The following is a 13,607-nucleotide window of genomic DNA, read 5'->3' as shown; positions in this document are numbered from 1 at the left end:
CTGGTGTCCTGACCGATATTTATCCCTCAACCAACACCTAAACCAGGTGTCTGGTCATCAATGTCCCCTCTAAGCTGCGCGGATGTCCGCCGGTCCCGCGCAGCCCGGGGCTGGCGTTTCCGGTGTAAAATTTTGCGCATGCACGAAGCTTTGAATGGGCCGTGCAGCCCGTTAAAGGGACGTGCAGCCGAATTTAAAATTGGGGGGGGGGGGGGGGGGGATCATTGCTGGTCATTACCACGTTGCTGTTTGTGGGAGCTTGCTGTGCGTACATTGGCCACTGCTTTTCCCTACATTACAACAGCGACTACACTTCAAAAGTACCTCATTGGCTGTAAAGCACTTTGGGACGTCCTTCGGCTCGGGGTCAAATTTTGTCTGATAATCGCTCCTGTCCAGCGCCTTGGGACGTTTTACTGCGTTAAAGGCGCTATGTAAATACAAGTTGTTGTTGTTTTTGAGGTTGTGAAAGGCGCTATATAAATGCACATCTTTTACGCCAATTTGTGAAGGGACGCTCCCTCATGTTAAGGTGCTATGTGAATGCCAGTTGCTATTGTCGCTCCGCGACATTCACCAACTGAGCGGTCGAAGCACCCAGTTGAAGGCCAGCTCAGGAATGACATTGGGGCGAGGCCCAACTCTCCTATCGATCCTAGCCAGCATCCTGCTTTGAAGCACCTTGACTAACCGTTTCAGCACTGCGCTAATCGCAGCCAGTTAGCACTTGGTCACAGGCCCGTGAGAGCGCAAAAAAAAAGCTTCGGTGCAACATCGCGACGATGAACCGAACCACAGAACTTGCTCCAGCATTCGGCAGGTTGTTTGTACCACAGGTTCATGGATTTACATAATCGCTTCCTCGACCAAAGATGCATAACTAGAGGATATTAGGGGAGTAACAATCAGATAATAGAATTGTCTGTAAAACAGTCAGCACTTGCAGTGTGTCTCTTTCGCTCTAACTTTGTCTCATTTATTTCAGTCTTTTTTTTTTTGTAAGACAAGTTTGGTATAAAAGCACGGCTAACACAAATGAAAATTCGTCTCATTTCTGGGATAAAATGGAAACAGCTGTTGGGTTCTGAGCTGAGTTGCATGTGTCCGTCTGGATTTTACGGCTGATTTTTTTTACACTTCTTTGTTGAAAATCAAATTGGCAGACTGATATAAATGATACCTAAAGCGTGATATGGAAAAGTTTTTTTTTATATGAAACCAGGAAGTTCTCACTACTGAAGCCTTTAACCCCTGAAGGACTCCATTTGGGATTTTTGCAAAAAACAAATAATAATCATCTTCATACGGTCTACCCCTCCTTGAAGGACAGTGCTTAATTTTCACTTGGTATTGATGGAACAAGCCCGTTCCTAGTCACTCACATTGTATTAAATTCCAAATGGACCAAAAGTTCTTCTCATTGACTCGCAATGAATAGAATCACAATGGACCAAACCCTGTCCCATTAATTTCCACTATATAGAGTTCCAGTGAACACCCCCTTCCCATTGCGTAGAGTTCAATGGACCAAACCTCTTCCCTTTCACCTTCACGGTATAGAATTCCAATATAGTGAACTCTTTCCCATTGTCCCCCAGTGTATAGAATTCCATGGGCCAAACTCCTTCCTATTCATTCTCAATATTTAGAATGTAATGGACCAAACCCCTTCTATTGTATAGAATTCCAGTTTTCTAGAGCTCTAGTCATTCTTCTGAAGACTGCAGTAAGATAAAAAGAAAGACTTGCATTTTCTAGCGCCTTTCACGACCACCAGATGTCCTAAAGTGCTTTACAGCCAATGAAGTACTTTTTGAAGTGTAGTCACTGTTGTAATGTAGGAAATGCAGCAGCCAATTTGTGCACAGCAAGCTCCCACAAACAGCAGTATGTGATAATGACCAGATACAGGAAACTCTTTTTTATCCGGCATCGACGGGACCGGCGTGGCGCCAGTTGATCAAAAAGTCCGGATTACAGAGAGGTATACTCACCAAGGTATGAGAGCCCCGTACACGGCCACAGGTGCAGGAGCCCCGGTTACACGGCACTTGTGCAGGAACCCCGGTTACACGGCACTTGTGCAGGAGTCCCAGTTACACGGCCACAGATCCAGGAGTCCCTGTTGCACGGCCACAGGTGCAGGAACCCCGGTTACACGGCCATAGATCCAGGAACCCCGGTTACACGGCCACTAATATATAGTAAAACTTACCTGAACCTACTCCTGAATTTTGCCGGTTAAGAGAGCTTTCCGGTTAAAAGAGAGTTCCCTGTAATCTGTTTTTGTTACGTTGATTGAGGGATAAATATTGGCCAGGACACTGCTCTTCTTCAAATTAGTGCCATGGGATCTTTTACATCCACCTGAGAGGGCAGACGGGGCCTCGGTTTAATGTCCCATCTGAAAGACAGCACCTCCAACAGTGCGGCACTCCCTCAGCACTGCACTGGAGCGTCAGCCTGGATTTATGTGCTCAAGTCTCTGGAGTGGGACCTGAATCCACAACCTTCTGGCTCAGAGGCAAGTGTGCTACCCACTGAGCCACATCTGATAACAATCAATAGCTGATACTATTGTAAGAACGCTCTGCCTGTGTTGCGGTAGATTCCTCAGAAATATTTATTGCTAAAATATGGACACCCCTTTCACCCCACCACTGTGAAGAGGATGCAAAGAGGCTGCAGAGAGATATAGACATGTTGACTGAGTGGGCAAGAACATGGCAAATGGATTACAATGTGGAGAAGTGTGAAGTTAGGAAAAACAAAAAAGCAGAGTATTTTTTGAATGATGTGAGACTGGGAAATGTTTGCACTCAGAGGGACCTGGGTGTCCTTGTACACGAATCACTGAAAGTTAACATGCAGGAACAGCAAACAATTAGGAAAGCAAATGGCATGTTAGCTTTTGTTACAAAGGGATTAGAGTATAAGAGTAAAGAAGTCTTACTACAATTATACAGGGCATGGGTGAGGCCACACCTGGAGTACTGTGTACAGTTCTGGTCTCCTTACCTAAGGAAAGACATACTTGCCTTAGAGGGAGTGCAACGAAGGTTCACTAGACTGGTTCCTGGGATGAGGGGATTGCCCTATGAGGAGAGATTGAGTAGACTAGATCTATATTCCTTAGAGTTTAGAAGAATGAGAGGTGATCTAATTGAAACATATAAAATTCTTAAGGGGCTTGACAGGGTAGATGCAGGGAGGATGTTTCCCCTGGCTGGGGAATCTAGAACACGAGGTCACAGTCACAGGATAAGGGGTCGGCCATTTAGGACTGAGATGAGGAGACATTTCTTCACTCAGAGGTTGGTGAGTCTTTGGAATTCTCTACCACAGAGGGCTGTGGAGGCTCAGTCGTTGAGTATATTCAAGACAGAGGTCAATAAATTTTTGGAAAGAAAGGGAATTAAGGGATATGGGGATAGTGCGGGAAGGTGGAGTTGAGGTAGAAGATCAGCCATGATCTTATTGAATGGCGGAGCAGGCTCGAAGGGCCAAATGGCCGACTCCTGCTCCTATTTCTTATATTCTTATCTATAAACATGTGGCCCAAGCATTAATGGGATATATGTCAGAAAAAATAATGTCCTGTCTCCACTTAATTACAGATGGATTTGGAGCTCCCGCCAGCCCCCCTCCCCCATTCCCCCCTGCCCCCACTTCCAGTCGGTCTATATGTTACGACCCCTGCCCTTTACTAACACAACACAACACCGAGGGGGAGGAGCGGGTAATCGGACGGTGAAGCTTGGAGTGCACTACCACCCCCTGCAGATGTTAGAAGAATTGTGACTGAACCCAATTACATAGCCAACCTTGGGTAGCTTCGGTGCTCCTGTGCCCAACTCCCCTCGCTCTACCCTGATACCCCCAACTATTTTTATGCAAAGAAAACCCACTGATTCGGTCGTTCATCTTATAGGAACATGGAAACAGGAGGAGGCCATTCAGCCCCTCAAGCCAGTTCCGACATTCAATTAGATCACGGCTGATCTGTATCTTAACTCCATTTACTCGCCTTGGTTCCGTAACCCTTAATAACTTTACCTCACAAAAATTTATCAATCTCAGTTTTGAAAATTTCAATTAAACCCCAGCTTCAACAGCTTTTTGGGGAAGTTCCAGATTTCCACTACCCTTTGTATGAAGTGTTTCCTGACATCACCCCTGAACGGTCTAGCTCTGATTTTAAGCTTATGCCTCCTTTTGTTCTGGGCTGTCCCACCAGAGAAAATACTTTCTCTCTATCGACCCTAATGACATGAATCTTGTCATTCATGTGAAAATGACTTAGGAAATAATACTGGGCGGCCTGCTGGTGGCGCTGTCCAAGGAGAGTATAAATACTCGGGCATGGGCCCAGCTTGCTCAGGACATTCTTTAACAGGAACTAGTGAAGGACACAACTAGATCTCCATGTTGAAAAACAGTTGATTAAAGCCTTGTTTAACACTCAGACCAAGTGCCTCGTAGTTTTCTTACGTCACCTATCAAATCCTTTAATCATCTTAAACACCTCAATTAGATCACCCCTTAGTCTTCTGTACTCAAGGGAATACAAGCCTATTCGATGCAACCTGTCCTCATAATTTAACCCTTTTAGCCCCCGGTATCATTCTGGTCAATCTGCGCTGCTCCCCCTCCAAGGCCAGTATATCCTTCCCGAGGTGCGGGGCCCGGAACTGAACCCAGTTACTGCAGGTGGGGGTCTCACCAGAGCTTTATACAACTGTAACAATATTTCTGTTTGTCGGACAGTGCTGGCATACGAAGCCTACGCGAGAGTCACTACCAATGTTCCCTCTAAGCTGCGCGGCCGCGCACTGAGGGAAACGGTCCCGCGCAGGCTGCTCACTGGCTTTTCTGTTGGAAATACCGTGTGTGCGCAGAAATTTAAAGGGACCCGCGCACATTGAAAGAAACAGGCCGCGCATGAGAAAGCGCAGCTTACAGGGAGCATTGGTCGCCGCACTCCTCAAGTAATTCATTGGCGCGGAGCGCTTTGAAAAATCTCAACGTACAAGGCGCTGACTAAATACAAATAGTATCACTGAACCTCTTGTGGTGCTGCTCTTGGTGAGCAAAATGATAATGATCCTTGTAACAAAAGCAAGGCTCTACCGTGCAAAACAACACATCTGCTGGGAGGGTTCAGCTGTGTTTTAAATTGAGCTTTCTCGTTAAGGCCACAAGTCCAATTGCTGCGAATTCTGGGGTCAATTGACCTTAGTGAGAAAACTTTAGAGTGGCGGGTGCTTGTAAATTTCTAGCTCCGGGTCAGAAGAAACTAACAGGAAATGCTTGCTCTCTCATTTTTTATGTATTTTTTTTTGATCCTTTGACGTGTGACATTTGAAGTGTGGCAGATGTGCACTACAACAACATAACTTGCATTTATATAGCGCCTTTAACCTAGTAGAACGTCCCAAGGCGCTTCACAGGAAGTGTTATCAGACACAATTTGACACCGAGCCACATAGGGAGAAATTAGGGCAGGTGACCAAAAGCTCAGTCAAAGAGGTGGGTTTTAAGGAGTGTCTTAAAGGAGGAGAGAGGTGTAGAGAGACGGAGAGGTTTAGGGAGGGAATTCCAGAGCTTAGGGCCCAGGCAGCTGAAGGCACGGCCGCCAATGGTGGAGCGATGGAAACTAGGGATGCGCAAGAGGCCAGAATTGGAGGAGCGCAGAGATCTCGGAGGGTTGTAGGGCTGGAGGAGGTTACAGAGATAGAGAGGGACGAGGTCATGGAGGGAATTGGAAACAAGAATGAGATTTTTAAAATCGAGGCATTGCCGGACCGGGAGCCAATGTAGGTCAGCGAGCACATTAAGATATATATTTCCCTTAGCAGGGAGGTCAGTAACCAGGGGGCATAGATTTAAAGTAATTGGTAGAAGGATTAGAGGGGAGTTGAGGAGAACTTTCTTCACCCAGAGGGTGGTGGGGGTCTGGAACTCACTGCCTGAAAGGCTGGTAGAGGTAGAAACCCTCATCGCATTTAAAAAGTACTTGGATATTCACTTGAAGTGCTGTAACCTACAGGGCTACGGACCAAGAGCTGGGAAGTGGGATTAGGCTGGCTAGCACTTTTTCGGACAGTGCAGATGCGATGGGCCGAATGGCCTCCTTCTGTGCCGTAAATTTCTCACACAAGTACATGCAAGCTTGCTGCCAAGCTCTGCATGCTTGCAGATCCCGTGTAACCAAACTGCAGCAACAGGTAAAGCAGCGTCAAATTCGGAAACTATCTAAGTTACACAAAACTCTTCACACGTTATGTATCACAGCAAAAAAAAACCCGACTCATACACTGAAAGCAACATAAAACGTGAGTGCTTAGGGGGTTAAAAGGTCTGTGGAAATTCTGTATTACACTTTAATTTTTTTTTAAATGACAGGGAATTTATGGCTGCAGCTATCACCAGGTGTGAGACTTTACGAGCAATCGGGATGACCGAGCTATGTTGATACAGAAAGCTGTGTTTATTTTTTGACAGAGAGAGGCACCTAAGAAGCTGGTTGCCTTACTTAACTAATATCGGGGGCCGAAGCAGTGAGATTGACAGATTTTGGATAAGTTCTTAAAAGTCTTATTATTGGTTCCCTTGATGATTCAGTGGGTAAGTGCACCAGCTGGTGTGGAACTGAGCCATGGAGATCCCCACACAGCCCGTGTTCCATAGCGTGTGGACCTGGGCTAGAGAGACCCTCGCCCAACCGCTGTTCCAGAGAGTGTGGAACTGGGCTAGAGAGACCCTCGCCCAACCACTGCACCAGAGAGTGTGGAACTGGGCTAGAGAGACCCTCGCCCAACCACTGCTCCAGAGAGTGTGGAACTGGGCGAGAGAGACCCTCACCTAAAGCCTGCACCAGAGAGTGTGGAACTGGGCTAGAGAGACCCTCGCCCAACCCCTGCACCAGAGAGTGTGGAACTGGGCTGGAGAGACCCTCGCCTAAAGCCTGTGCTCCATAGATTGTGGAACTGGGCGAGAGAGACCCTCGCCCAACCGCTGCTCCATAGAGCGTGGAACCGGGCTAGAGAGACCCTCGCCCAACGCCTGCACCAGTGAGTGTGGAACTGGGCTGGAGAGACCCTCGCCCAACCACTGCACCAGAGAGTGTGGAACTGGGCTAGAGAGACCCTCGCCCAACCACTGCACCAGAGAGTGTGGAACTGGGCTAGAGAGACCCTCGCCTAAAGCCTGCACCAGTGAGCGTGGAACTGGGCTGGAGAGACCCCTGCCTAAAGCCTGCACCAGTGAGTGTGGAACTGGGCTAGAGAGACCCTCGCCCAATGCCTGCACCAGAGAGTGTGGAACTGGGCTAGAGAGACCCTCGCCCAACGCCTGCACCAGAGAGTGTGGAACTGGGCTGGAGAGACCCTCGCCCAACGCCTGCACCAGAGAGTGTGGAACTGGGCTAGAGAGACCCATGCCCAACGCCTGCACCAGAGAGTGTGGAACTGGGCGAGAGAGACCCTCGCCCAACGGCTGCACCAGAGAGTGTGGAACTGGGCGAGAGAGACCCTCGCCCAACGCCTGCACCAGAGAGTGTGGAACTGGGCTAGAGAGACCCTCGCCCAATGCCTGCACCAGAGAGTGTGGAACTGGACGAGAGAGACCCTCGCCCAACGCCTGCACCAGAGAGTGTGGAACTGGGCGAGAGAGACCCTCGCCCAACGCCTGCACCAGAGAGTGTGGAACTGGGCGAGAGAGACCCTCACCCAACGCCTGCACCAGAGAGTGTGGAACTGGGCGAGAGAGCCCCTCGCCCAACGCCTGCACCAGAGAGTGTGGAACTGGGCGAGAGAGACCCTCGCCCAACGCCTGCACCAGAGAGTGTGGAACTGGGCGAGAGAGACCCTCGCCCAACGCCTGCACCAGAGAGTGTGGAACTGGGCGAGAGAGCCCCTCGCCCAACGCCTGCACCAGAGAGTGTGGAACTGGGCGAGAGAGACCCTCGCCCAGCACCTGCACCAGAGAGTGTGGAACTGGGCTAGAGAGACTCTCGCCCAACGCCTGCACCAGAGAGTGTGGAACTGGGCGAGAGGGACCCTCGCCCAACGCCTGCACCAGAGAGTGTGGAACTGGGCGAGAGGGACCCTCGCCCAACGCCTGCACCAGAGAGTGTGGAACTGGGCTAGAGAGACCCTCGCCCAACGCCTGCACCAGAGAGTGTGGAACTGGGCGAGAGAGACCCTCGCCCAACGCCTGCACCAGTGAGTGTGGAACTGGGCAAGAGAGACCCTCGCCCAACGCCTGCACCAGAGAGTGTGGAACTGGGCTAGAGAGACCCTCGCCCAACGCCTGCACCAGAGAGTGTGGAACTGGGCTAGAGAGACACTCGCCCAACGCCTGCACCAGTGAGTGTGGAACTGGGCGAGAGAGACCCTCACCCAATGCCTGCACCTGTGAGTGTGGAACTGGGTTAGAGAGACCCTCGCCCAACGCCCGCACCAGAGAGTGTGGAACCGGGCTAGAGAGACCCTCACCCAACGCCTGCACCAGAGAGTGTGGAACTGGGTTAGAGAGACCCTCGCCCAACGCCTGCACCAGTGAGTGTGGAACTGGGCGAGAGAGACCCTCGCCCAACGCCTGCACCAGAGAGTGTGGAACTGGGCGAGAGAGACCCTCACCCAATGCCTGCACCTGTGAGTGTGGAACTGGGCTAGAGAGACCCTCGCCCAACACCTGCACCAGAGAGTGTGGAACTGGGCTAGAGAGACCCTCACCCAACGCCTGCACCAGTGAGTGTGGAACTGGGCTGGAGAGACCCTCACCCAACCGCTGCACCAGAGAGTGTGGTACTGGGCTAGAGAGACCCTCGCCCAACGCCTGCACCAGTGTGGAACTGGGCGAGAGAGACCCTCGCCCAACGCCTGCACCAGTGTGGAACTGGGCTAGAGAGACCCTCACCCAACGCCTGCACCAGTGAGTGTGGAACTGGGCTAGAGAGACCCTCGCCCAACGCCTGCACCAGAGAGTGTGGAACCGGGCTAGAGGGACCCTCGCCCAACGGCTGCACCAGAGAGTGTGGAACTGGGCTAGAGAGACCTCCGGTCAACCCCTGCACCAGAGAGTGTGGAACTTAAAGACCGGCCTGGACCAAAAGGGCCAAATGTCCTGTTTCTGTGCTGTAAAGCCCATCGACACTCACTGCCTTGTCTCGCACAATGGCTACTTGGATGAGGTACCGAGAGTAACCGGTACCTGTGGATTTGAGCCGTGGCAACATTCCCAACAGAGGGGGAGGGCGAGGCGGGTTGCGGGGGGGGGGTGGGGGTACATAATCTACATCTTGTGAATGAACTGCAAAGTGCTTGAAAAACAAGAGTGTGGAAAGGCTGGCAAAAATCGAACTGTTCAGTGTAAAGCAAATATCAGAGAAACATCAGGGTGTTTTAGTGCGGTCTGCCATCCCTATAATTATCCTTTATTGTCTAATAAAGACTTCAAAGATCCAGAGTCAGATTTGGCAGCTGAGTCGAGCAATAACTCAGTAGTCATTACAGAACAATTTGTTTGCTGTCTGTTGTTTCTCTCTTGCCTCCAGGCTGCAGTGCATGGCGAAAGGCTGGGCCTGTTACTGTATCCCTTGACAAACGAGCCCATAATTGCAGGTTGTGAAGCCCTTGAAAGATAGACGAAAGCTGAGATCAGCGAACACACTGCAAGCCTCTGATTCAAGCTTGTCTGGAGTAACTGATCCCTTTGTAGCCCGCGCAGGCTCATTCTGCTTTCACGAGAGAGAGAGAAAGAGAGAGGCCATAATTGGAGGGTTGCGATGGCGTACAAAGTTGAAAGGTTTTGCGTTTTAAGGTTACATTAATCACAATCCGCCCTCAGTTGGCAGAGGCAGTATTGTGGGACATGACGTTTGGTTAAGTCCTTGTAGCTCTCTTGCGCCAAGCTAATAGGCCGTGGTTCAATGGAAGCCAACACGTGGCCACACCCCCCTCCCAGGGTCAGTCCATAGCTAGTTGTACCACATTGGTACTGCTGGGTAGCACTCCCGCCTCTGAATCATCAAGGTTGTGGGTTCAGGTCCCACCCCAGAGACTTGAGCACATAATCCAGGCTGACACTTCCAGGGCAGTACTGAGGGAGTGCTGCACTGTCAGAGGTGTCGTCATTAAGATGAGACATCAAACCGAGGCCCCGCCTGCTCTCTCGGGTGGATGTAAGAGATCCCATGGCATTATTCAAAGAAGAGCAGGGGAGTTTTCCCCGATGTCCTGGCCAATATTTATCCCTCAACCGTCACCTAAAAACAGATTATCTGGTCATTTATCTCATTGCTGTTTGTGGGAGCTTGCTGTGCGCAAAATGGCTGCTGCGTTTCGTACATTGCAACAGTGAGCGCACTTCAAAAAAAGTACTTCATTGGCTGTAAAGCGCTTTGGGATGTCCTGAGGTCGTAAAAGGCGCTATAGAAATGCAAGTCTTTCTTTTTACTGCTATTTTTATAAGGTCCACATCATTCAGAAATTGTATTTTGTCTTACCTGCTGAGGAGGATTCACTGTGCATTCAATCTGCCGTTTAAAGGTGGTACAGACACACTTGAGGCCTGCAATGCGAAACATATAAAGGCCGGTGAACGGCGTTACACAAAGCGATGCGGTTCGCTGGGTTCCGAATCCATCTGAGACGTAGAGATGCCAACTCTGTTTGGACCTTCTACCAGAGGTTTCCTCACATGACCACCCTGACATGAATCAGTCATTCATGAAAGAAAGACTTATGAAATAATACTGAGCGGCCTGCGGGTGGCGCTGTCCAGGGAGAGTGTAAATACTCGGGCACGGGCCCAGCTTGCGCAGGACATTCTTAACAGGAACTAGTGAAGGACACAACTAGACCTCCATGTTGTAAAACAGTTGATTAAAGCTTTGTTTAACGCTTAGACCAAGTGCCTAGTAGTTTTCTTACGTCACACCCTGTCCAGTCGAACAGCCCCTTTTTATTTCCATCTCTGCAATATTTTAATAACTAATAAACAAAAGTGTACAAAGAAAACACGCTTTTTTTTAATGCCCCAATGATATTTTTTGTTAACCGAATCAGAGTTCCCGGGAGATGAATGTTTAATTCCTGGAGATTCCCGGAACAATCCCGGAGGGTTGGAAACCCTACTAGTGAGGCGGCTTTGGAGGATGGGAGGCAGCCCGGGAACAACTGCGCCTGTGTAAGAACTGCACGTCCACGCACGCGCTCAGTTACTCCAAAGCCACCATTTTACAGCTTCAGACCATGAGCCTTCTCAGACACCATAGGAAGCTCTGCAGAGATGCCGTATTGCTGCTGTGTACGGCGAGAGCTTGACCTGCCCATGGGGAGAACAAAATGGTGGCCACGAATCTCCGCCCCCCCCCACCCCCGCCACAAGAAGCTGTTGAGCCTGTGGGGGGAGGGGGTCAATTGAAAATTTCAAAACTGAGATTGATAAATCTTTGTTGGGCAAGGGCATTTAGGGGTACAGAACCAAGGCGGGTAGAAGGAGTCAAGATACAGATCATCCATGATCCAGCTGATTGGGGGAACAGGCTCGGTGGGCTGAATGGCCTGCTCCTGTTCCTACGAATGCGTGAGTTCGGTTACTCTAAACTTTCCTCGGCAGCTTTCCAGGTTGAGGCGGAGGACCTTCCCTGAGGTTGGAGGAAGGTCCGAGTGGACCTGCAGTGTGAGGACTACATCACTGGCCCGCACGGGTAGGCTGAGAGCTCGGCCCTTTACATTTTTATTGTCTCTTTGAAACCTGGAGGCAGGGAACAAAACTACCTTGTGCTTCTTTCAGAGGCGGTACTACAATATAATTGGGGTATTGGATGGGTAGCTCCCATATCACACCAGGGTAAGAGACGCCATGTATGGCAGGACTCTGCAAACTATGGCACCTTGGAGTTGTCCTTGGCGTACACGGAACGGACCTGGACAGTTGGAAAAGGTTGGTGGAGAAGTAACTGGCTTTGCCAGAGCACCTCCCCACTGACTGTCTTGAAGTGGCAGCTTGTCTCGAGTAAAAACCAGAGGGTAATTTTTTACCTTCACCACTTGAGCATCACTGGCGAGGTGGGTCAGTGGGGCGAAATCAATGAGATGAAAATCGGGCGGGTTCTACAACAGGCAGGCCATCAGCATCGCTAGACGACCGCCAGGCAGTGAAGGTGAAGATTACCCTCATACTCTCTGACATAAGAAAACTACTAGGCACTTGGTCTAAGCGTTAAACAAAGCTTTAATCAACTGTTTTACAACATGGAGGTCTAGTTGTGTCCTTCACTAGTTCCTGTTAACAATGTCCTGCGCAAGCTGGGCCCGTGCCCGAGTATTTATACTCTCCCTGGACAGCGCCACCCGTAGGCCACTCAGTATCATTTCATAAGTCTTTCTTTCATGAATGACTGATTCATGTCACTCTCCATGGCTTGGAGTCAGTGCCAGGGCAAGAGGGAACTGGAAATGGTGACTGAGTGGGGTCTGTATCACATTGAATTGCATAGAATTTACAGCACAGAGACAAGCCATTTGGCCCAATAGGTCTACGTTTATGCTCCACTCGAGCCTCTGCCCAACCTACTGTGTCTCAACCTATCAGGAAATCCTTCTATTCCTTTTTCCCTCATGTACTTAACTAGCTGCCTGTTAAATGTGTTAATTGCCTCAACCAGTCCATGTAGTAGCGAGTTCCACATTCTCACCACTCTCTGGTGAAGTAAGTTTCTCCTGAATTCCTTATTGGATTTAGTGCTTATTAACTTATGTATAAGACCCCGAGTTCTAAACTCCCCCTACAAATGGAAACATCCTCTCTACGTCTACCCATTCAAACACGTCCACAATTTTAAGACCTCGATCAGGTCACCTCTCATCTTCTCTTTTCTAGAGAAAAGTGCCCCAGCCTGTGTAATGATATCAGCAAATAGTGATGGTATTTGCCTGTTTGATTATGATGCCTTACCAGCATAATTGCATGTATTGATTATTTATGCCTGACCAGCAGAGGGCATGTGACAGAGGCAGTTTTAGTTTAGTTTCAGTTTTGTTTTAGATGGATCACTAACATGATGTCTCCTGTAAATGCTGTTAACTGAGTTGAACATACTTTAGATAAAAAGACATCTCTTTCATAAATGTCTCGTCATTGAACCCACATACAAGTTGATACAGCCTGTTCAGTCAGTATGTTACTGGCCAAACAAGTTAGAGGGTCGCGAGGGATAAGGAAGAAAGGCGGGTAAATGAAGTCGAGGTACAGTTCAGCCATTGGTCTCATTGAATGGCGGAACAGGCTGGAGGGGCTGAATGGCCTCCTCCTCCTCCTGCTGCTGCTATGTTCCTAGATGCACTGGTTCTGAGTTCCAATGATCTGGACCACCGCTTGGAGTGTGAACGTTCTGCGTGACTGTCACCTACAGCGAACCTACGGCCAGGAATTGCGCCTGATCAGTCACCGTAACCTAGACTGGGAGACAGGCCGGAAAACCCTGTTTGCGTGGTGCATCCGGGGCTTTCCACCGATCTTCCACCGAAGTTACATCGGCCGAGCGTGAGAACCCGTGAGGAAATTTGCAGCGCACAACCACCAATCTAAAAAAATAT

General features: G+C 49.7%; 1 protein-coding gene across 1 annotated transcript in view; it reads left to right on the top strand.

The window, feature by feature from the left end:
* The window catches only part of rgmd (RGM domain family, member D), a 129,090-nt gene that overhangs the window by 16,410 nt on the left and 99,073 nt on the right, over nt 1-13,607 (top strand). The gene's annotated exons all lie outside the window — the stretch shown is intronic.

The sequence above is a fragment of the Somniosus microcephalus genome, chromosome 13, assembly GCF_052327205.1.
Source record: "Somniosus microcephalus isolate GS21.2 chromosome 13, FLI_Smic_1.0, whole genome shotgun sequence".
NCBI lineage: Eukaryota > Metazoa > Chordata > Chondrichthyes > Squaliformes > Somniosidae > Somniosus > Somniosus microcephalus.
The sequence above is the reverse complement of the archived record's forward strand: the minus strand, read 5'-3'. Positions and strand labels throughout refer to the sequence as shown.